Consider the following 22,174-nt stretch of genomic DNA (forward strand, 5'->3'; position numbering starts at 1 on the left):
GATTGTTGCTCTTTGTGCTGGAACATCCATTTGGAAAAATGGTAATACCTCAAAAGTTGGATCGTCCCAGAAATTTAAAGCTCTAGGTCTTACCCTAGGTAATCGCGGATAGCTTCTAAGTCCTCTAGGCACACTACCGCTAGTGCCTGCAATAGTCTCTCTTTCTTCTCTTGTTGGGCTATCAACTTGTACAGGTTGATTGCTGACTCCTAAATCCCTTATTGTTTGGTCATCACACGAAAGATCTTCTCCCCGCTTAGACTAGAAGGAACGCTAACCTGAAATTGACCGCTATCCAAGGATCTTCCTGAAAAGATGCAGGGGGGAAGAGAGCTTGAGCTCTTGCAAGCACACACACACACTCACAAACCCTAATAGAGAACACACAAGGTGAGAGGCTGAAAATCTTCTTCTTCTCTAGTCAACACTCAACACACCATATACAAGATAAGAGTACTCATAATATGAAAGGTACTCAAACAATACATACACGGGTTCTCTATAGTGTGAACCCGACTAAATGAGTTGGCGCTATAACTATGCTAGTCTCTAGAATGGCTGTCACACAGCCTGTCATCCCACTGGCCGCATATCACCCAAGATCTCACCAACCATGCCAGTGGTGTAAGTGTGGGGCCTATCCCCCAGGCGGGTCATCAGTGTCCACCGCCTCACTAGACGAGCTCGATATCTCAACACTCCCCCTCGAGCTCAACTCCATCTCATGTACACCAAGCGAAGCCCTGAATCTACGGAGCTTCTCTGTACCCAATGCTTTGGTGAAGATGTCAGCTACCTGATCCTCTGTGCTGACATAAACAATGTCAAGATCTCCTGCCAAGACCTTCTCTCTGACGAAGTGGTAGTGGACCTCTATGTGCTTCGTACGAGCATGAAAGACTGGGTTCCTGGCCAACTGTATACTGCTAATGTTGTCACAGAAAATGACAACTTTTCTATCTCAAGTAGCTTTCTCAACCAAGCTACCTCACATGCTGCCATAGCAGCTGCTCTGTACTCGGCCTCTGTAGTACTGGATAGAGCAACCGTAGGCTGCTTCTTGCTGCTCCAAGTCACAGCAGCACTCCCCAAAGAAAACATGAATCCACTGGTAGATCTTCTATCTGAGATACTACCAGCCCAATCAGCATCTGTGTACCCATGTACACATATCTCTGTCCCAGTCTCATAGAATAGTCCACAATGCAAAGTAGACCTCACATACCTCAGTATGCGTCTCACTGCATCCAAATGTGGTTTCCGTGGAGCCTACATAAATTGACTCACCAACCCAACAGCATAGCTCAAGTCTAGTCTGGTGATCGTCATGTAGATCAAACTTCCTACTATGCTCCTGTACATAGTAGGATCCTCCAAGATCTCTCCTGAATCTGCACTCAACTTGCCATTCTGATCCAATGGCACAGAAATAGGCTTACAGCCTGTCATACCATACTTGGACAACATGTCCAAGCCATACTGTCTCTGCAGTAATCCAATACCATGTGGTGACCTAATCACCTCAATGCCCAAGAAATATCTGAGCTCCCCCAGATCCTTCATCTCGAACTTCTATCTAAGCAAGATCTTTACATCAAAGATCTCTGCATCATGGTCCCCCGTAATGATCAAGTCATCTACATAAATGACAACAAGCACAACTCCTCTATCACCATGTCTCACATACAGCGAGAAATCTGCATTGGCTACATGAAAGCCAATAGTGACAAGATATTTAGAAATCTTGTCAGACCATGCTCTTGGTGCTTGTTTTAAGCCATACAAGGCTTTCTTCAACCTGCAAACATGCTCGGGGTGACCCACATCCTAATATCTAGGTGGCTGCAACATATACACCTCTTCTTGCAAATCCCCATGCAAGAATGCATTCTTTACATCCATCTGATGTAAAGACCATTGCTTTGACGCAGCCACTGCTATCACAACTCTCAGCGTTGCCATCTTGGCAACTGGGCTGAAAGTTTCCTCATAATCAATCCCATATGTCTGCGCATATCCTTTGGCTACCAATCTAGCCTTGTACCTGTTTATGCTTCCATCACTGTTATGTTTAGCTTTGTACATCCACTTGCATCCAATGGCTTTCTTGCCTTCAGGCAATTGCACTAAATCCCAAGTTTCATTTCCATATAGTGCATCCATCTCCTCATCCATGGCTTTCTCCCAACACACATTTCCAACAGCCTCATCAATGCATGTGGGCTCAACAACCTGCACAACCTTTGCCATATATGCATAGTGATGTGCCACATAACCATCATATGTAAATCTCTGCACAGGGTTCTTCACTCTCCCTCATCTTCGCAGCTTTTCATTCATGGCTTCCATAGCCTTCTTTACACCAGGTGTTCTCATAGCTGGGATCCCAAGCTCCTCATCAAGGCTCATATCTGAGCCACTAGACTCTCCATCAACATGAGAATGCCCTGCAGAAATGTCAGGCATACCAAGGGGCTCAATCACTTTCTCTTTTCCTTTACTGATGTACTAATCACATTTGCAGGACTGGTATTATGACACAGCCTGCCACTCCATGGTCTATCAATAGACCCACTAGATGAGGACTCTCCTGGTCCACTCAAAGACTGTGATTGCTGTCCTGCATTCTGTGCAACCACACTTCCACTCACATCAGTCCCAATAGCTTCTTTTTGAGCAACATACCAGCTGCTCATCTCATAAAAAACAACATCCCTGCTTACCCTCAACTCACGTGTAGCAGGGTTATAACACCTGTATCCCTTTTGCTCAAGGGAGTATCCAATAAACACACATTTTTCAGCTTTTGGATCCAGCTTAGTTCTCAGCTCATCTGGCACATGCACATTTGCAATGCATCCAAAGACTTTCAGATGAGACAAATCTGGTTTTCTGCTAGTAAACCTCTCCTCTGGAGTTACATCATGTATGGCTGTAGTTGGAGTCCTGTTCATGATGTATACTGCTATAGATACAGCCTCAGCCCAATAGCTATGTGGCATATTTTTCTCTTCCATCAATGCCCGCGCAATCTCAGCAATGTGCCTGTTTTTCCGCTCAGCAACTCCATTTTGCTGCGGAGTGTATCTGCATGTAAACTGTCTCCGAATACCATTCTTCTTCAAAAATTCAGAGAACTCATTGGAGAAGTACTCTCCCTCCATCTAACCTTAGGCACTGTACATATTTCCCTGTTTGCTTTTCAACCAAAACTCTGAAATTCTGAAAGTGAGTGAACACCTCACTCTTCTCCTTCATGAAATATACCCACACTTTCCTTGTGTGGTCATCATCAATGAAAGTCACATAATACCTACAGTCTCCCATAGATATGGTCTTCGTAGGACCCCATACATCTGAATGCATAACATCTAGTGCATTTCTGCTTACATATCTGTTACGTGGAAACACATGCTTTGTTTGCTTCCCAAATTGGCATGCTTCACATATTTTCTACATACCTTCCACTTTAAATATTGGCAGCCCTGTCACAATTCCTTTTGTCTGCATAGACTTCAATCTCTGCACATTTACATGTCCAATCCTTTTATGCCAAATGTCTGTGTCTGCAACAATTCCTTGAGGATGCATAGTTGTTTTGCTGCACTTTTCCATTTTGCATGTCAGCTTGCTTCTTATAACATTCTGCCTGCACATGTCCAGGCTTACCACAATAATAGCATTCACGTGCATCATTATATTGCCTTTGCTAATTTCCACGGCCTCTTTGACTCCCCCTGCCTCTGAATTTGCCTCTTCCACCTACGTGTTGTTATTGTTGTTGATTCTGGGACTGTTGTTGTTGCTGCTGCTGCTGGCCATAATTTTGATTACCTGTTCGGCCACCTCCTTGACCGCGTCCACGGCCTCCTCTACCTCGTCCTCTTACTAAACTCGTGTAGAAGGCCTGTTGCTCTGAACTATTTCTACTTTGTGAAGACTGTTGGTCTTCACGCAAGTTCTTCTCTTCGATAATCAGCATAGACACCAAATCTGTAAGGTTGGGAATGTTTTCCCGAGTCTGAATAGACGTCTTGAACGCCTTGTATTGTGGCTCGAGACCACGTAGACAGACCTCCACCTTATCATCATCATCTACTGACACACCAATAGATGCAAGGGATTCCACAATACCCTTTATCTTCAACGCAGTCATTCACAGACATGCTCTTTTTCTCCACAGTATGAAGTTTATTCTTCAACTGTATCTTACGTGCCTTGGTATTTGTTTCATAAAGCTTTACCAAGGTGTCCCACGCCTCCTTGGGGGACTTGGCATCCTGAATATGCCCAATCATGGTGTCCTGTATACTAATGGAGAGCCAATACATAACCTTCCTGGCTCCTTGATTCCAGTCTTTAAACTCTTTCACATCTGCAGCAGTCGGATTTATATCCGGTATCTCCGGTGCCTCTTCATGCTCACCTTCTATATGTAGTCCCAATAGCCTTTTCCCATTAGGAAATTCGTCAACCTAAACCTCCAAGCATGGAAGTTATTCTTATCCAGCTTCTCAGCCACAATCTGTGTTATGCCATCATTAGACATCTTGCCAAACACACAATTTTACCAGAAACTGCACTCTGGTTTTCCCTGCACAACTGCTGTATTTTCTGCACAGCGGTACCGCAGTCCACTCAAATGTCACAACCAATGACCTCAATGTGCATACATACACCCAATGGCAACTGTAGACCTCTTTGCAGCACCCACAGTGTCTGCACAGTCAATCTATCTTCCTGCAGTTCTTAAAACAGAGTTCTGCAGAGAATCGATGACTTACCCGCAGTGCTCGAATTCGCCTGCTTTCTGAAAAACGGAGGTCCAGACGCGCCCGAAACGCGTTTTCGGCCCAGAAAATTTTGTCCGATAGCGGGTTAGCGTGCAGCTTTGGCATATGAGTTGAACAAATGGTGCAATGAACTGAGACAGATTGTAAGCTGGGTTCTACCTGGTTGGGTAGTTCGTGTAGGGGGTAAAGACAAGTGCTCGACAGCCTGATGGCCGCCCGCAAGCCTGGCCAGAATGCCGACCAGTGGGCCGGTGGCGGACGTGGTGGGCTCTGACTGGTCGAAGCGGCTTCTGTCGTCTGCGTAGTTGTCACCGTGATCCGGCCCGCCCACAAGAGCACCCACCACCAGGTTGGGATTGGGAGCATTGCGGCTATACCAATCTGCGTAGCCTCCCTTGCAGGTGACGAACCCCGGGCTGTCCTTGATGGATACGATAGACGCCCCTCGGTGATGCACGTGCTGGGGATATCTCGCGCCGTAACCAACCAGGTAGCTCATGTGCATGGGATTGTTCCCCAAGATGTAGTCGACCTGGATTGGTAAACAAGGAGCTAGGTTGGCATACATAAAACACTTTTCTTTCTTCAAAAGGTGAAAAGAGAAAAGGGTATCTTTGTATAAAGATTACTTGGGACTGGGCCAAGTTGAGGAGTTGGGAAGGAGGGACTGAGCGCGCGGCCGGGCATTGCAGCTGCTGGCCTGCTGCAGAGAGATAATCGGAGTAGACACCAAGAAGGAACGGTGCGGATGCTACGTATTGCATGTTGTTCCAAGGGCGAGTGAAGAGCAGCCCTCCTACAGACAGTGTTTCAGTGTACTTAGCAATATGCTAGGCGACCCTACATTTATACAATATAAGCGACGTCTCAAGCGTCGGTCGAGTGGATTGGCCAATGTATACGCTTTGCATTGAGCTAGAGGACGTTCTCACCAGGCGTCACTTGAGCGTTGTCGGCACCCGAGTTCTTCTGAAGCAGAGAGCATAGGTAGAACTGTGCTCCGGATTGGTACTGCTTCAATATGTCAGCGTGCTGGCCAGCTCGACCTTCTAACAGAACCTATCCAGTATGGACACCTCGACGTTTCAGTGCAGGAGTGGCAGGCAGTTATTATTATTGTATTTGTTGACAAAGGCAACTTGATTATATAACCTTCGATGCTAAGATCTGAACGCCTGCGTATTTGACGTCCCAGCTAAACTCTTTCATGTTCCATCCTATTCCACCGCGTTATTCACCACGTACTCGAGGTATGCATCCTCGCCTGTGGCCTCATATAGCCACATTGCAGCCCACAATAGCTCGTCCTGCATATTTTATATTGATCATGATTAGCGTTAGCTAAGCCTCTCCCGATTGTGACACTACATCAGCCGACTCTACTACTGTAAAGTCAACCTTACTTTGTATCCACTCACTGACGCGTAAAAGGCCTTTACATTTGTGATGCTGTCATCGTACTTTCCTCGGAAACTGTCAGCAAATGTGAAGAGCTGGAAAACATGCAATCGAGACCTTTTGTTAGTAAGCGCTACCATCGACTAGATGCCAGTATCAGGAGGGATGGCCGGTACGTTTACTGACCTCTCTTGCGTGCTGGAGAAGAGTCTGCGAGTAGGCAGCGTCTGTGCTTTGGAAGGCCATGGAAGCAGCGGCCATGGCGGCCGCGGTCTCGCCAGCCTGGTCGGAGCCAGGGTGACCGGCATCCAGCCGGTAAGCCTGGCGGGAGGTGGTCATATCTTCGGCTCGTTGCCAGCAGTCATGGTCCGAGTTCCCATCCCCAACCTGCAACAGTTCGGGAGTACATTGTCAACAAGCGATTAACGTTGCTTAAGCTAGCATATATAGATATGTATGGCCTACCTCTGCCCATAGCACGTTGGGCTGCGGATGTGCTTTGATGAAGTAGTCGGTGCCCCACCGGATGGCGTCCAGCGCATTCTGCAACTGTCCGCTGCCGCTCAGCCCATTCCCCCCGTACTCCACCACGCCCCACGCGAGCATGGTCACCGTGTACGCCATCGGAAACCCAAACTTCACGTGGTCGCCCGCGTCGTAGTACCCGCCTTGCATGTCCACCTGTAGTGACAGAGCAAGCGGCTATTCGTCAACCTAGGCGCAGCTCATACTAGCTTGAATCTACGAGCAGCCCACGATTAGTTTTTTACACTTACTCCCTCGTTTTGCCCGTCGTGCAATGCTGAGTCTCCCCGCCACGCCACCCTCTGCGTTGACGGCAGCTTGCCGGATCGCTGTGCCTCCAGGAACAGCAGGCTCTTCGCCAGTGCGTCCGGGTAGTTGGAGGCGGCCACAGTAGCAGGAATCATGAGAAGCAGCATCATTAAGGTGATGAGAATAATCGGCCTGTCGTTTTTAGATGACAAAAGCGCCATTCCGTTAGTCCAACAAGAACAGTAAGTTACCTCCTCAAGTCAAAACGTACAGGGGGATTATAAAGCCGGTTGATGACGTCGTCGGCTTCTTCAGGTATAAGTGTCGAGCTCTTACTTCAAGAGGCTTGTTTGTGTTGACTCGAAGATCTAGAAGAAGATCCTACAAAATCAAACCAACATAAATAAATTAGTAATCAACATTTTATTAGTTCTCTATGCAAAAAAAGTTATAAGTAGACTACATTTTTTTATATGAGAAAGAAAGAGGAGAAGACAAGAACTGGAAGAAGAGAAGAGAAAAAGTGCAAGAGGAGAAGAGCAATGTGGGTCACTCTAACCCTAAACGTAATCCTAATCCTAATGCTAATAGAAAGCTTGTGAATAATAGAAAGTGCATGGCTCATGCAACCCTCATTACAAGAGATGGGGAGCATAACCGCGCAGCATAGCTACATGAAGAGGAGAGAGAGTAGGGAGAGGGGACTCGGGTAGGTGCATAGGGTATACACAATTACAATTCGCAGCTAATACATGGAATTTAAAAAACCCCTTAGTTGTGAATTTAAAAAACCCCTTAGTTGTGATTTTTTCATGAATTAAATGACCCCTTTTTCTTTACAGATTTATGATTTTGTTTTTCAAAATCGATAAAAAAAACCTCTTCTGTAAATCTATTTATGTAAATTAACCTTAAAATTTTGAATTAAAAAATCCCTTTATTTAAACTCACATGCTATATGGGTGGTTGCAAGATGAGGTTATCTAGTTTCGTTTAGTGGGCGCCCTTGGGTTTAGCCTGAAAATGTGTATTTTTTCAAGAAGAATAGCCAATGTCTCCTAATTAGCCAAGAAGTTTCACTTCAAGGTCTTCAAATGAAATATCATATGTAAAGTTGGGCAGCTAAAACTATAATCTGATCGAATATCCAATAACTGCAAAGCCCCTTTTCTTTGGGAACCAAAATTGTATATAAGCCCTGTCGGAGGTTTGGACAAGTACACTAAATGTTAGTAAATTGCCTACAACTTTTACATTATTAATCAAATGATGTTCCCACTTTGCATATCACAAATTAAAATAACATAGAGCTTAGCTTGATTTATTGCGTAATTTTTGATGTGTTCTACTATTTTTTATATTATTTAAAAGGCATTAGAACTGTTAAAAAACATACTATTTTATCCTCCCACCATATCTACCATTTAAAATGCTTGATTTGTATGGATCTAGTGATGATTAGATTGGGGAAGATTAATAGAATGTGGATCTGAGGTAAAATTACAAATCTGATGGTTGGACTTTTGTAGATTTACTTTGGAAAATTTGTTATGTCTATTAGAGGCCAATTAAATCAATTATAATTTAATTTTAAAAAATCAAATATTGAATCTTTAAATCTAAAAACTCTAGGCATTAATATAATTGTTTCTATGAATTTATTAAAAAAATTAGCTTAATTTGAGTATGGGAAAGTCCATTTTCAATCCTCCCAAGTGAAAATTCCCACATTGTGTCCACTCTCCTCTTTTCAAGTCTAAAATCAATCCTAGTTAGCTTTGGAAATCTAGGCTTGGTAATCTTCAAAGCGTAGATATCATGCCATGTGTGAGGCTTGGGTAGGCACAAACCTTATATATGCATGCCACTTTATGTCCACATCAGCTTTGAGAGGATCTACATAAGCACCTTGCCACCTCCACTCTCCATGTCAACATGGTCAACCTAGTTGACTTCTCACCTCATCATCCTAGTCATCATTAATGCCATATCTTCTTGCCACATCGCACTTGATGACATGACATGCCATATCACAGAATTCCTACATTAGCCATAACATTGCCACATCTCAAAAAATACCACGTGGCATATACGCGTGTGACAGGTGGCACCTCTTTCCCACCTTTCCATTTTTCTCAAAAATATATTTTTGAAAAGTATATTTTTTTAGTATTTTTCAAAAAAAGAGAAATAAAATATAGAATTTTAAATAATAATATATATATAGCTTATTAATATAAAAAATTTTAAAATTACTAATTTTAAAGGATTATATTTTTAAATTAGATAAATAATATTATTTTTAAATTCATGTTATTTAATTTTAAAATTTTACTTTTTTAAATTTAATGGCTCTTGAAAATATTTTATGTATAGGAAAAAACTTTAAATAAATATTAAAAAAATATATTATAAAAGAAAATATAGTTATATAATTATAAAACAAAAGATAAATTTTAAGATATATTTATATATCTAGTCATGATAAATATTTAGATTTATAAATAATATTACTTTTTAAGTGGATAATAGTTTTATTTTTATTTTTATGTTTATCTTAATTATCCAATCAATCTTAGATAGGACATCCAATGAGATTTGAAGTGGATAACCTATTTTTCCTATATAAACACACATCTCTAATACTACCCCACACACATCTCTAGTACTATCCCATCATTAAGCCTTCATATTTTTTTCTCTCTTAGCTTCCTTGAGAATGGGTTCTTAAAGTCATAGAGTTGGAAACGTGATAGGACTAGACTTCCCCCCATCCACCAAGTTCAAGAGGAGGAGAGAAAGAGGGTAGCTCATTTGAGAGAGAGTGTAGAGAGTACGTCAACGATGAGAAACACCTTGCCTTGCTCCTCCTCTTCCACTTCCTCTCCCTCCACCCTCGTCCCCGGCCCCCACTATCCCTTAGTTTAGATAATACAGATGAACCCGCCCTTTTTGAGCCCCCTTCTCTTTCACAAGAACCCACCCCCTCCTTTGGGCGTCCATAGTGTGGATAGAAAAGAACTATCAAAGTCAGGGGCGTATCGTCGTGCCCATGCAATTATCCAATCCTATTTCAAAGACCTCACCCCTTCATCACCACAGGCATGCATGCTTGATGCTTTGATCAATATGGCCAACTGCAGGGTGCTTTCTGACATTGGAGGTTGAAGAGAGAGGAGAGCTATAAAGTGTTCGTTCTTCTTATACAATTAACAAGAAGAGGAACTATGCGGACGCTTTGGCTGCTCGATGGGCTATTGTGGTAGCCATAAGTAGCTCCCAAATGAAGGGTAAGGTGAGTGCCACATCTTGCATCCTTTCCATACCAGCACACACACTTAGAGTTGGGTCTATTAGACGGCAAAGTTTTGATGCCAATGAGGTTGGTGCTTTGTGGGCGAGTAGTGGTCGTGTAGCTAGGCATGATTACCTACTAGAGATGAAACCACTAGAGCCTTGATAGAAAGTTTTTGGGAGGAAAATTGTCGTGCCTTGCCAGTTATCAAAAATCTTTCCGTAAGAGAGTGACAAGAGGAGTGTTCATTGAGCACGGTGCTTGCTTTCTTGAAATGACCCAAACAGAGTTGTATTCTTAGTTTGTGGCATTATATCCAGACCTTAAAATTGGGCAAAGGTCATTTGAGGGGTGTAAGCCTTGGTTTGTGCGGTACTCACAACAGTGTCACACACGTTGTCACTACCATGTTGAGTTTCAACTTTTTTATGATGTGTTCTATTCTCTTAGTGGGCATAGAGAGTTGCTTCATAGTCCTTGTGATTTTATCCACTCTCTTCTGTATGCACGCAGGAGGATGCCCATTTCCATATGATGCCTTGTGTGGAGAGAAATTGCACATCATGTGGTTCACTTGCATATCTAAGGATGGTATATCTTGATGGAAGTGACCAAGAGATAGTGCCATGGTGACGTTATGAGTATTTGACACACAAGCTCTAGAGTGGCGGGCAGTCCAGGAAGTTACAACTTGTGGATAAACATACACCGCATTATAACTTCATAGCCACATCTAGGGAGAAAATCTACCCCTATATACGGGCACAGTCATTGTGCCAAGTGGCAGGATTGTTAGTTCCGAGCATGCCTAGCAGAGTTTCCTATTGCTGTGGTCATCTCTCTGGTTGATTTTGTTGCGAACTACACCTTCACACCTTTTCAAGAGTTACAATCTGAGTATTACTTCTCGAAGCAGGTAATGGTTATATTTCATAATATTTGTTTCGTGTTTGAGCTATATTACTTATTTGAAATCTATGTCCTAATCGTCTCTCTTCCTTACCTCACGAGGTTGTTATTATGGTCCACATTAGCTATCGACATGCAGAGGCAGATGTAGATGGGATAGCGAGTACCCCCGAGGCCTGTGTCATTATTCGAGAGTATCATTTCTATATCAGTGTGATGATCGTTCACATGATGCACATTTTGTGCAAAACTATTTTCGACTCCATGATAATTTTTTACGAGATTGTTGGATCGTACGTGGCTAACGATGGGTTTGGTCGGATGGTTGTGACGCACAGTTCAAGTTTTCAACGACAGTTCTATTGGCTTTACAGGTAGTACTTATAGTTCTCTTAGATTCGTAATTAAACTAAATTCACTCTTAAAGAAAACAATAACTAAGACTTTGTTTTATGCATTTATAGGTGGCATGTGCAGTCTAGTATCCTAGTGATTTGGTCATTCTTTGAGACTGGTCAATCAACGAGAAGGGAGAGCATGATGGTGCGGGCGCATGTGTGAAACATGCTTTGAGACGTCCTCAACTGGTGGTAGGATGCTGATGAGCGGTTCAAAGATGCAGGCCACGTGGTCGAGTAGTGCTCCCAACATTTGTGTGGAAGTGCAGCATCATCGTATCCCAAACGTGATACTCGGATTGTTAGGAGATTTTCTTGGCATGTGGATGGTGGCATGATTGACCATAGTAGCTCCCATGATTGTGACATAGTGCCTAGCACTTTGGGTTTACATTCCATCAGAAGCACGTGCATGGCGGCCCCCATGATTTACACACAACGGTTTGCATGTTCGTACTACCAATAATTAGCACCGTGTATGGATTTTTCAAGTCTCCTAGTGCTTGAGAGGCCATAGAAAATCTCGCTCTTCCCCATGCCATCACACCCAAACATGCTTTGATGGTGACCAAACTATGTGAGCATGTGGAGGGGACCCACCCCCACATGCTTGCAAAGTTTGGTTATCATGGGAGCATTTTTGGATTAGCAATTAGCGCCCAGTGCATATTTTTCAAGTCTCTTAGTGCTCGCAAGGCCATAGAAAATCCCGCTCTTCTCAATGCCAATGTACCCAAGCATGCTCCAATGGTGACCGAACTTTGTGAGCATGTGAGGGGGTTGCCCCCACATGCTCGCAAAGTTTGGTCAGCATCAAAGCATGTTTGGATCCAGTGCAAATTTTTCAAGTCTCTTAGTACTTGAGAGGCCATGGAAAATCCCGCTCTTCCCCATGTCATCCTTTTGAAGTTGCTCTTTGGCTTGCTCCAGCTGCGCTTTCAAATTTGTATTCTCTTTGATCTTTTGCACAATGGTTTGGCTCAAAACTAGATTGTTGTTTTCTAGTGCTTGGTATCTAGCTTCCTTCTCCTTGGCCGCCTTGAATATCTTTAGAATAACATCCTTATGGGTTGCTTCTGTTGTTGTGAGGTGCTCTTGCAATGTCTATACTTGGTTGGTAGTCTCTTGGACCTGCTTCCATAATGTTGCATTGCCGTCATGGAGCATGTGGGTTGTGAGGAAATGGCACCACCATACACATTGCTCTTGCTCACAAGGAAAGCACTTGTTGCTCAACCCCTTCCAGTCTAGCATGTGGCAAGTTCAAGAGTTCGTCTAGTCCCTCCATAGTCTCTCGAAAGAATCTTTCATAATCCAAATTATGGAGGAAGGATGTTTCTCCTCCTCAGGGTCTTCTGTCAAAAGGTTTAAGGCCATGAAAGTGCAAGCTATGAAAGGGAATTCTGTGAAATGGGATAAACCTGTGAAAGTTAAATCCATGAAATGGTTTAAGGCTGTGAAAGGGAATTCTGTGAAATGATCTAAGACCGTGAAATTACAGGTTTTGGCTTGAGCCGTGAACTTGTAGGTTTTTTTACCTTGTTTTTGAATAGTGAAATTTGATTGTGTTAAAGTAACTTGTTTTCAGGAATGCAAATGTGATATACCCATTGAGCACGGGTTTGTGAGGTGATGATAATGAATGAAATTGAAGACAAGGGGGAAATCAATGATTTCTAATCACGTGATTTTATGCTTACGAAGAAAAGATTTGAAAACATGAAAAGAAAGAACGCAAAAGCAAGGCACAAGCTCCCACCTCAAACCCGTAAATGTCAATTTTGCACTCGATAAAGGAAGAAGGAAATCAATGAGAGCATAGCTCGATGGTTGCATTGTGCACACGATGAAAAATGAATGCAAAATGACGAAAAAGGAAGGAATTTTGATTTTATGGTGCAGGTGTCAGACTGGGCGACTGTCTTAATGAAGAATGCCATGTGTCTTTCAATGATTGGTCGAGAAAAAGTAACCATTTCATGGCGTGAACCCTTTCGAACCAGTTCACGGCATGAATCTTTTAGTCCAGTTCACGGCATAAACTACTTAGAATGTTTCACGACGTGAATTGTTTTGTATCAGTTCACGGCATGAATTGTTTTGTACCAGTACATGGCGTGAACTGTTTTGTACACCAAGTGTGTGCAAGAGTGATACCATATATTTATTTTCATGCTTAGACACTCAACCATGCATTCAAAGATTGGATGAAGTGAATGATACCCATTTTCACCTTGTATCCATTTTTTAGTGATGGATACCTTCATCTTCTTATTGCCATGGGAACCAAGGTGGTACTTTGGCACTTCTGGGCAAGTGTTGTTGCAAGCGTTTTAACTCCGTGTGTGTGAGAGTGCTTGATTCTTCCCTCCACCCAAATGAAGAGTGTTTCTACTGAGTCTTATGGATTGGGGTTTGTAAAACAGTGTCTGTCCATTGGTTGCACCTTCCATTTCTTCTTTTCATCAATGATCTTATCTAGCTCCTTTGCCCTGGTAATACCCTTGTGCCATTAGCAAGTCCTTTCAAACCCATTGCTTATTAACGAGGGCTTTCTGGAGTGCTGTTTTGTTTGGAATACTGCGAGCTTACATGTGAAGACCATTTTTGTTCTTTGTCTACTCTTTGGACCTTTTTCCTTAACTCCTTATTAACGCTCTTCTCATCTTTGTATAGCTAGTTTCCAAGTTGACCCTTAGGCACCCACTGCTGAGTACCTTGTGACTTGGGCTGCTTTTTGTGTAGGGATTGCGAAATTGATGCCTTTTTTGCTAAATGAGCTGATGTCGCCATGCTTGGTGTTTCTATATCCTCAATCATGCACTACAAGAATGGTCTATACATAGCGACCCTCATATAAATATGAAGAAAATAGCGGGGGTCGCTTTTGTGGATGCTTATGCGACGTTTAAATTGCAGTTGTGTATGCCACCATTGTAGCGACCCTTGCAAACTGGAAATGAGTGGTTTATGCATTGGACTTGCGATGCATAAGCCACCTTTTGTTTTTGGGTCATTTATGCATCGCGAATTTTTAAAAAAACTAAAATGTGAATACTCGACTCCTTCCCCTCTGGGTACTCCGCGCGCCTCGACTCCTTCCCCTCTGGGTATGAGGACCAGAAGCTGGTCCACTGCTGCAAATGCATGGGACTCTGCGGCATACCTCTCGAACCGTTAGTAGCAGCTTCCTTCTAAATGACGAAATGAGTGGTTTATGCATCGAACTTGCGATGCATACGCCACCTTTTTTTGGAGTCGTTTATGCATCGCAAATTTTAAAAAAAACTAAAATATGTTCGTTTTCTTCCCCGTTTTGCGTGAACTGTAGCATCTTCAAACTTTTCCACGCTGCGCGCAGTTCGTCTCTCAATCCACGCTCACGGCGGCCAGGTAAGGTGTCTTGACTCACAATTTTGTCCCTCCTCTGTTGGCTGAATCAAATTGTAGATATGTTAGGGAATACCTGCCTTACAACGCTATACAAAAGATCTGGCCTTTGATGGATCTTGCCTCATGTGATGAAGTCATATTCCCAAGATTCTAGGCTGTCAAAGATATTATCTTCAAGATGATGTACCACCACTGCCTTGCATCTGTGAAATATGTTAATGTAATCTATATTCTCTAGCAGCAACTACCTTTGAAGATCCTCAACATCCTTATTTATTTGCAAGTAAAATAATGAATGCAAAGTTTATGGTGGGAGAGTCAGTGTGGTCAACACAATTTGTGCATCTATCATATCCCATTCTTTAGGCCACACATGATGTGACTTTCTAATTAGATAGGTCCTCCAATGAGTTCCTCTTCCACTATTATTTGTGGGTAGCTAACATGTCCCTCTCTATGAAGTGACCATTAGAATTAGGATTCTGAGCTAGATAAAGTAGGTGACCACTGACAATGGAATGAAGCTTTAGGATTTCCAATGGCTTGTACATCTATGAATGAGATGAATCTAGCTGGTTATGCATTGATTAGGCTTCCTATAGGTCATCATCCATGCAACACTATATTTCAACATTCGCTTTAAGAGCCCGTCATTTCATCCTCTATTGTATTGGGAACCCTAAGCTTAAGGAGTTCTTCATCTTCTTTAAATATCTCAGGGTGTTCTCCAGCCAACAGCCTTCTGGACTGGCCGACCAGCTCTCTTCCTCACATTGTGGCAGTTTTGCAAGTAGATCACGTGGCCTTGAGGCACACAATTGAAATCTCCAAGAAGATGATAGGTAATCTAGATATCAATATCTTTTGATTCCTTTTACCACTATATCTCCCTATAAAACTCTAATTTTATAAAGAGCACTTCCTACAAGTTTTTGAGGATGGATTCATTGTTAGCCCTAGATACCCTCATCGGAAGATCACATGCCATATTATCATCGGCCAATAAAGAGTATCATCCCACTATGTGTAGATTGAATCAGATTGAATTTGGTAGAGCAAAGGGCATTACTTGAGAGGCATAGTTATGCAAGGTACACAGTTAGGGAGGTGCAGATTGAGAAGCATTATATGTGCAGATGCCCACCCTATTATTTGATTCAAGGGAGATTCCATTGTCTCAAGATGGATTCAACCCTCTCTCATAGGTTATAGAATGTCGCACCATAAGAGGCTCAATATGTTTTTGATACTTTGAAAGAGGACTTCCATCAATCTCGCTAGGATTGGAGCAAGCCTATTCCTCAGGTTACTTATAAATTGCAGCTACCATCTCTGGTACAACCAGTCTATCCTTGGTGGCTCTTTTGTGGAGGGGGTGTACTTTGCCTCCCGTGGGTTTTATGAAGTTCACCTCACCGATGCCTTGCTGCAGAAGCAGCGTGTGCTTGAATTTTCTCCTTTATTTTATGGCAGGAAAATGGTACATGCTATGCCATGGTTCCCCAATAAGGACTATCAAAGTCTCATACGACATCATTGTCCTGTCTGGGTGGAGGTGGTTAATTTCCCAGACTATATGCGAGAAGAATTGCCAAGATTGGCCGCTGCACTGGGCCAAGTTATCTGCCCCCCTCGCCCTGCTGGGAATTGTAATAGATTTTGTTTTGTGGGACACAGATACCCCTACCCTCCCCTCCATTGCAGTCGAGGTTGAAGGTTTGCCAATGGGCCAAAAGTACTTTGAATTGAAATGGGAAATTTTTGCAAGTGCTTGTTTTTCATGCCATAAGTACGGGCATCTGGCCTCTGAATGCCCTACTATCTTGCATCCCCCTCCAGCCACTGCTATACCTTCTCCCCTGGTTCAGCCCACTCATAAGCAAGAGACTACTGGGTCCAAGAATTTGGATAAAAATGCCTACAAAGTTGGGAAAGTGGCTTCGCAAATGCTAGCCATAGCTAAAGGCAAGGACAAAGGTAAAGAGAAAGAGAAGGCCCCTGATAATGATGGTTTTTTACAGCCCAAGAGGGTGTTGAGGCAAAGACCCCTTCAATCTCGCCACTAGGATGCATCTACTCCTACTCCAGTCCAAGCCTCTACCTCAGCCACTCCCCTGGTTCTTCTCAATTGTGTTGGAGTTCTCAAAAAATACATTCCTGTTTGTGAGTCTGAGGAAGGGCTATCCTTTGACCCAGGGAAAGAAGGGCTGTAGCCCATGATGGCCGCATGCTTAAGCACTCTTTGGTTGTATATTCTTGGTCTCCTCCTTTGTATATATCCTCATGCTTGACAAACTCCATTGTGTCACTCTTAATGTACAGGGCCTCTGCAATCCTTCTAAAGTGGAGGCTAGTGTGGAATTATGTTTTAACTAGGCAGCCGGACATTCTCTGTTTGCAAGAACATAACCAACATTCTATGGCTGGCCAGGCTGGCTATTTTGGGGGCTATGATAAGCATTTCTCTGGTCTTTGCATATTGGTCAGACATGAACTGCAGCCCCAGCTTGCCTTCAATGATTGTGATGGCAGATGGATGGTGATTCAATGTGATGTCAATGGTGATATTTGGAAATTTGCCTCTATTTATGCCTTGTAAACTTCTGCTTCCAGAGCTTCCATGTGGCATGCCATTGCTTCTTACCCATGGCGATCTTGTGCTCTTCTTGGCGGAGACTTTAATAACTCTCCCATGCCATCAGACACAACACTACTCATAGATCTCATATGATCCCTTCTGAAAAGCGATCATGGGAGGAGTTACTTACCACGACCCATGCACAAGATTTATGGACAACCATGCACACTGGAATAGTGGGCTACACCTATCATCATAATGCCTTTACTAACTACTGGGCTCGCTTGGATAGATGGTATTTACTGTATGCTCAACAATATACAGATTTCAGTCTTCATATTGAGGTTGATCACTCTCTTGGTCTCTCTGACCATGCTCCTTTATGGCTGAATATTCAGTTTGGCAGCCCTGGGATGACATGCCTTTACATTCCATTCGGATGAAACATAACAATAAAGAATACATGCAGCATGCACAATTTCAACAATTGATCCGATATGCCATAATTCCTCTTACAGCCCATGTCCATTATGACTGTAATTTTGCATGGCAACGCCTTGTGGACAGGCTTCAGCATGCTATTCATGAATATGGGAGTAATTTCATGCCTGACTGGAGAGCTAAAGTTCAGCATGCCAAAGCAGTAGTTCAGTCCTTGACTGCACATTCCCAATTGCAGCCCCTCTCCTCTCAACAAATGGACACTCTCTCTCAGTCACAACAGCTCTCTTGCAAGCTAATGACCGATGGAAATTAGCCAAGTGGTAGGTTCGGGCAAGGATGACTCAATTCATGGATAAAGGCTGCTCTTCAAAATCTTTCTTTCAAGGGTTACATGCTTCCAGGAGGAAGACCTCTTGCCTCAGAGTCCGTAAACTGGATGGTGAATGGACTCGGTCTTTCTCAGAGCTCCAACATGAATGCTTTTCTTATTTTCAGAAACTGTTTGCACCCCCTGCTATACCACTTCTTTGAACGAATTACAAGCTCGGGATACTCCTTTACAGCATGTTCTTCCCATTCTCAACCCACAGGAAGCTCTCAAACTTGACATGCCTTTCACTGATGTGGAGCTTGATGATGCCTTGTCCCATCTCAGCAGTGGTAAGGCACCAGGGTATGATGGCCTCACGGTGGAATTTTTCTTACACTTTTGGGAAGACCTTAAAGGTGTTATCCTGCAAATGATTAATGAGGCTTGGCATATAGGAGTACTCCCCCAATCATGGAAGCATGGCATAGGTAAACTCATCCCCAAGCGGAATTTGTGTGAGCATCTCATGGATTGGTGGAGGCCCATCACATTGATGCCTGTTTGCAAGTGCTTTATGAGGGTCTGCATCCCTTGCAATATGGCTTTGTTCCTAGGCGGCAGATCCATGATAATATTGGCAATGCTCTCATGGCTATTGAATATGCAAAATATTCTGACCAAGATGTTTTTATTATGCAAGTGGACTTTGCTAAAGCTTTTGACACGGTCAACTGGGATTTTATCTCACAGACAATGGCTCAGATGGGATTCGGGCCAAAAATGGCTAATGTCATCTACTGCTTGTATGCTGACTCTACAGCCCAATGCATCCTTGGCAATCATCTTTCTCAATCTTGGTCCTTGGGTCGTTCGGTCAGACAAGGGTGTCCACTCAGTGCCCTCTTATATGCCATTGCCACTCACCCACTTCTCAGATACTTGGATCATCTTACCGCGCATCATTGGTCTTCAGATTCCTGGAGCCCCTCCCTTTATGGCTCAGGCATATGCAGATGACTCCTTCTTTATGCAGCATAATTCTCCACAGCAGTTGAAGACTCTTATGGACACTCTCTCTATATATGGCATGGCTGCTGGCCTGCATGTCAATTTTGACAAATCTAGCCTCATACCTCTGCATTTATATGATTGGCATGTTCTTTTATGGCCCAGACACATTATGCAACCCTATGATGTGGTCTGCCATCTTGGTTACCCTATTGGCTGGTACATCACTAGGAAACAACAGTTAAAGTGGATTTTTGACAAACTTCATGCCAAGCTCCACTACTGGAAGCTCTCCACCTGGCCACTCCATGTTAGGCTCCGGATTGTCCAGTCGATTATCATGGCCTATGTTCAGTACTATTTGCCTTTGATACATTGGACCTCTCAGGATACTTCTGCTTTCATGTCTCAGGCTATGGAGCTGTTATGGAAAACAAAGTCTTCTGTGCTAAAGCTTTAAGACTTATGCGGATGGCAAAAGTTTGTTCCCCGAGGATGCATGGCGGATTGAATGTGCTGAATATTGCGCATCATGTCTTGGCAAGGAAAATTCCTCTCCTACTCACCTTTTTTCGTCAGATGCAGCCATGGACTCATATGCTTGCAACCATGTGCACGGCCTTACGCACTTCTGGACATGGTGCATGGATCACTGATCACTGGGAGGTCATTTTGGGCAGATTTGTAGGTTCTATCCCGGGCTACCCTTTTGCCACTTCACTTATTTTGCGATTGGAAACAGGTCCTTTTGCATGCTCATTGGGCACCCTTCCTTTTGTCTCATGCCAATTCCCTTCGGCAGGAAAGCATTTACTGGAGTGCTGTTTTTGATTCTCCATTGGCCCTGCAAGAGCCGATTCGGACATACAATCTCAGCAAATTGGGGATTAGGTGCATGAATGATGTTGTTGATGCTACTGGTCAAATGCTTTTCTTCCCTTGGGCTATGGCTTCCTATCCACTAGCCATGCATCATAGGTTCATTTGGAGGAAAATTGCTGACTTGCTGCAGCCTTTTCTTCCCATCCCTCCTTTATCTAACAGAGGGACAGATTACAGGATTGGCAGTTACACCCGGTTGGCTCAAATTCTCGTCCTGTTATTCTTTCTGACCTAACGGTTAGGATGACATACTCTTTCCTCCAGCCATCACCATGGATTCATTCACATGCTAATTCTCTTTGGCTATTTTGGGGGCTATGATATCCACTATGCAGGTACTAAGCATTTCTCGGGTCTTTGCATATTGGTCAGACATGAAGTGCAGCCCCAGCTTGCCTTCAATGATTGTGATGGCAGATGGATGGTGATTCAATGTGATGTCAATGGTGATATTTGGGAGTTTGCCTCTGTTTATGCCTCGCAAACTTCTGCTTCCAGAGCTTCCATGTGGCATGCCATTGCTGTCACGTGCACACCATTCAGGTGTACAGTGACATGGCATTATTTTATGGCATGGCATCATCACGTATTTAATCAGGATTTATCAGGCATTTTCTGGACATTTAAATGAATGTTTTCAGCATGTACCACATGGTATGGGTTGGATTCAACATTGTAGCATCATATTAACTATCTAGACAAAAGCATTGGGGCTTGTAGAGGCAGCCAACAGCATTCAAGTCAGCATTCAAGTCAGCCGACCAGCCTTTAAAGCATTTATGGCATTTAAAGTCGTGAGCATATTCAGAGCTGGCCGACTGCATTCAAGTTAGCCGACCAGCCTTTAAAGCATTTATGGCATTTAAATGGTAGTCGTGAGCATATTCAGAGCTGGCCGACTGCAGCCAAGCTGGCCGACCAGCACCAATTCCCTATATATAAAGAAACGCATCATTTCAGCATAGACATCTGGATCTCTTCAGCGTTTTCCTTCCTAGGAGCAAAGGGGGATACAGTTCAGCATCCAACAGTGTGTTCCTTCAGCGTTTCTACACCAAGAGGGCTGGGAACAGTAGCGCATCCATGCATCAGCATATTCAGCCATCTTCCCAACTCCTACATAGAGGGATACCAGCATACAAGTGGTGGAACTCATTATTGGAGTCAGGACAGCCATCTTTCAGCCATCCTTCATCATTATTCAGCATGTTTCCCTCTCTTCCAGGGATAAACATCATCTAGGACAGCATAGATCCCTTTGGATATCATTGTAACCGCATTCATCATCTAATATAGCTGCATTGCATTGACACATATTTGTCTATCTCTTAAACATCATTAAGTGCAGTTTAGTTAGACTAAGGTTGTGATTACTACGGTCGAAGCCTCACATGCCACATTGGTATCAGAGCGTTACAGGGTAACCAGCCTTCTTAGATCATGTTCATTCCATCAGTCATTCAGTCAGACATCATGTTAATCGCTTCCGCACAGTTAAACCCAGTTCTCAAAATCTTGCAGGCCACCCTTAGGGATTTTCCCTTAGGTATGCATTAGTAACCCATCCATCTGCATTCTTGCACAGCATATAGGGTTGCACATGGTTTGCATAGCAGATATCTTAGCAGTCATCTTAGCAGTCCATCTTGCATCTGCAAGGCATACATGTTTGCCCATAAACTCTCTGGGAAAGAATGACATCCATCATCAAAGGAGGACATAAGTTTTGGGCTTCAACTGGCAGTAGGGGGTTTCTCTTCCACAGAAGACGGAAGTTTGCTCCAACATCGCCTCAGGAGGTTCAGAGCTTCAGGAGGACATAAGTTTTGGGCTTCAACTGGCAGCAGCAGGGGGGTTTCTCTTCCACAAAAGACGGAAATTTTATCCAACATCACCTCAGGAGGTTCAGAGCTTCAGGAACGACGGAGATGGTAGGTGAAAGGTTTCCACAGGCAGGTCAGGGGTGACTCAAGTATTTCCAAGCAGTTTTAG

At 43.4% G+C, this 22,174-nt stretch overlaps 1 pseudogene; it reads right to left on the reverse strand.

Annotated features, from left to right (window-relative positions):
- Positions 1-4,878: 4,878 nt before the first annotated feature.
- Positions 4,879-7,186, reverse strand: LOC147629587 (endoglucanase 6-like; annotated as a pseudogene).
- Between the last annotated feature and the right edge of the window lie 14,988 nt (positions 7,187-22,174).

This window comes from Cibotium barometz, chromosome 17 (assembly GCF_041138505.1).
Source record: "Cibotium barometz isolate CiBa-2024 chromosome 17, ASM4113850v1, whole genome shotgun sequence".
Classification (NCBI taxonomy): Eukaryota; Viridiplantae; Streptophyta; class Polypodiopsida; order Cyatheales; family Cibotiaceae; genus Cibotium; species Cibotium barometz.